The sequence below is a fragment of the Pyxicephalus adspersus genome, chromosome 3 (assembly GCF_032062135.1).
Source record: "Pyxicephalus adspersus chromosome 3, UCB_Pads_2.0, whole genome shotgun sequence".
Lineage (NCBI taxonomy): Eukaryota > Metazoa > Chordata > Amphibia > Anura > Pyxicephalidae > Pyxicephalus > Pyxicephalus adspersus.
The window spans coordinates 152,634,573-152,638,291 of record NC_092860.1 but is presented as its reverse complement, the minus strand read 5'-3'; positions in this window follow the sequence as shown (position 1 = coordinate 152,638,291).

Here is a 3,719-nt window from a genome sequence, read left to right as displayed (position 1 = left end):
TTGGATATTTCTTAGAACTGAATGGTTTGGGAAAGCAAATGTGGAGATGAAGCACTATGAGGCTAAAAACACCTATTGGATAAATATTAACAAAAAGCAAGGAAGCAAGAAAAAAATGCTTCAGTTGGGATAAGTGGCCCTGACCAAAAATATTTTGACTGTTCCTAAAGAGTAATGACCCTCATTTTAAGGACAAAACTAATACATTTAGTCAAAATGTTGGCTAGAAGATGGCTGGGGGAATGGGAGGATGCTAACTAAATGAGGCCATACAAGGGTCAATTGTGGGACAGAAACTACTGGAGATCCTTTTTTTTTTTGTTTGTTTCTTCTTCTACGCCAGTCTAAGTTCATGCATCTTCATTAGGATGGTGGGTCATGTGTATTTCATGTAAAATGGCTAGATGATATAATTAATGATGCGTTTGTTTTACCCCCCCCCCCCTTTTTTTGACCCTTCCCTTTCCCATCCCATTTTTCATTGTAACTTTGAGCCCAGTAAATTCTATTCTTTAATTAAAAAAAAAAGAAAGGTGAAGATCTTATGCTGCTCTTCTGGCTAATTTATAAATCGTTCTCTATGTTACAAATTTTTTTCATATATTATTTTCCCTCTTGGGCTTTTATGGGTATTGATGGGTTGGTAAGCAATAATGTATTTCTCAAACGTACAATGTGGAATAAAAATATACAGAATAAAACCCTAGCTCTAGAGGTCAGTATTGCGAATACCTCCACAGCCACCATGTATTTCCTTCTGGTGCTCAGATAGGCCGGGATCATGGCAATCCACACACTGCAGAACACCAGCATGCTGAAGGTGTCACCATCATGAAAGCCAGAACAAAACTCACAGCTGCTAGAAACCCTAAACAACCCAATGTGATAGAAAAGGTCAATGTTGAGCCATCATTACATTGTGTGATGATCTTCCCAGGATAGGAGTGCATGTCATACTCATGAAATTATGGAGAAATTGCCAGCCAATGAATGCCATTTGTAACCTGAATGGATGAGCAGAACAACATGATTGTATTGGGAAGTCTGACTCCCACCCGTTTCCTACAGGAGCTTCCAGGTCTGGTGGCTTTGAAAACGATGAATACCATGATGGTTTTGGCTAGGATAGAAGACATGTAGATTGTAAAGGGAATTCCAAAAATATTTGTTGCAGCAAACAAGTGATATGTAGAGGAAGGCTAAGATACAGACTGTCATGCTTGGGGACATGGGGCCTCTAGGGGGCCTTAGGGCTTGCACAGAATTGGTGCAGAATGTAAGTAGTAACCATGTCTTCTCTAAAGCCACTAATTATGAGAATGTTGTGCTGCCAGTTACTGCCAGCCTGCATTCCTTGGACTCACAAGGGTGGGCAGGATGATGCATTGTACCAAATCACTAGGCAGAAGAATTTTCAAGAAAAAAGGTCTGGGTCAAGGCAGGCAGCAAGCAAAAAAGGTCAGATCTAGCCAGGGGCTCGACACTAGTAAAGACACGTTGCACAAACGCTGATTGCTGTGTCTACACTAGCTAAATAGCTAGGGATGATTAGAGGCTATTTCCTGATTGGGTGGCAGAACGGGCAAAACTGATAAACCTTGGGCAAGCAGGCGCGCCCAGGGTCAGAACTGCCTGCATGCACAGAAGTGAAGCACCTGCGCTTTAGCAGGTATGAGGTAAGTGTGACACATAATATATAACAGGGTATCAAAATATAAAGCTACATTGTTGAGATATTGTTTACAGTATGGACAAGTCCCTACATAGGATTCTCAGGATACATTACCGTCAATCATTTAAAAATTAATCTCCTACTGAAAGGGCAGCTTCTCAGAATGTGCAGGTATGTATCTATTTATTATTATATAAATGCTATTACTTGAGAAGAATATATATCACTAAATATTTAAATATGTATAAAGATCATAATTATGGATACCAACAGTATAATACTTTTACCCGACTCATAATAATATATGATTTTAAAGTCTAGTTCCATGATATAAATGCATTGAATAATTTGGAAAAGTAATCAGTTTTGTACTTAAATAAGTATATTGAAAAAAAACATGCATACCTACAAAAAATGACCAGATACCAACCACTAATATAGCTCAAGGATATAAAGTTCTGCTTCTTTGATGTAAAATTGTACTGTATGTAGAGGACAAGAGTAATACAGAATACCTTAATGTTTCCAATCCAAACTAGGTAATCCTTGTCCATCTCCTTGTATCCTCCTACTGAGTGGGGTTCCAGAATCCACCAGTGCTTCTTCCGAGATGCCGAGAACTGTCAGCACTTCAGACGGTTTCTGGTGAGGGAGTTGCTCCTCAACCACGTGTGTGTAATGGAACGCAAACAGCGTTCCACCACTCCATGTGTATCTTGGAGAATAGAGGAAGTGGAACCTCTATCTACTTAATTAAGGGGATACTGTTTTTTATTGTGTTATATATATGATTGAAACAGTTTTTGATTTTAAATGAATTTTTCAAAAAGCCATTGTTTTTAAACAAGTTTTTTTTTTCTTTTTTGAAGATACATGCCTTAAAATCCTGTATTGATATTTTTTTTTTATCAATAATACACCTGCAACGGCTCCTGTTGCTCTGCCCTGTGAACCTTAAACCTGATCCCTAGCATGACTCTATATATGTGATATATGAAATGACCTACCACATTCAGCTTATTATCTTCATGCACAGCTGAACACACTCCATAAGTTCTTCAAAAGATTGATCTTTTTTTGCATGAATGGCAAAGTCTATACGACCTCTAGCGCGGTCTTGAAAAAGCATTCAATGGGCATGCCAAAGGAGGGTAGGGAACATAATTCTAATTCCGTGCCAAACTTCTTTCAGTGAAGAACTGATGATTACAAGATAGAAAACAAAGGGAGAGGGTGGAAGAGGACTCTAAGGTAGATGCAAAGGTGGCCATTCCTGTACATTATGTATGTACCACAAAATCTTTCCTTAGGACTGACCCCCATGGGCAACACCAGCCACAGCAGGTACAGCAGTAGCAGTATCAGAAGTATTATCATCTACATATTTTTTAATATCTGAATAGTTAATGGAGGACAAGACATGGAAGACATTTGCTGGGCACTATGTTTCTTCAAGATAAATATTAATGCTTCTTCATGTACTGGATGGGTAGAAATATTGAATAATAAGTTTCTGGTCCCCCGCAACTTACCCTGCATTTACATTTGCAGACAGCAAAATATTCCTCATCACCAGTGAGAACAATATTGGCCATTCTGGGGATACACAATAAACCAAGGTCCCAAGACTGGAGCCCTCAGGGCTGTGCCAGAGGTATCAGCTGTTTCAATAGGCAGAGACCTGAAAACCTTATGAGAAGACCTGCATTGCAAAAGCTTTTTCAATGAGTGTTTCAACTCCTGATTGAACTCTTACTCTCCTCTTAGTTTCCATGTCTTGACTAGAACACTACCGTCACCATTGTCTGACTTTGACAAGAATAAGAATTAGATACTGTAATGCGCCTGGGCACACAAACCACAACCAACTCCAGATATCCTTGAATCAGGTTTATTCAAAACAGCACAGCACAGCTAGGGTTAATTTCAATCAAGCAAGGTACAGAAGGATAAGGCAAATGCAGGTCAGTAACAATCCGAGGTCAGGGCAAGGTACAGAAGGATAAGGCAAATGCAGGTCAGTAACAATCCGAGGTCAGGGCTGGCA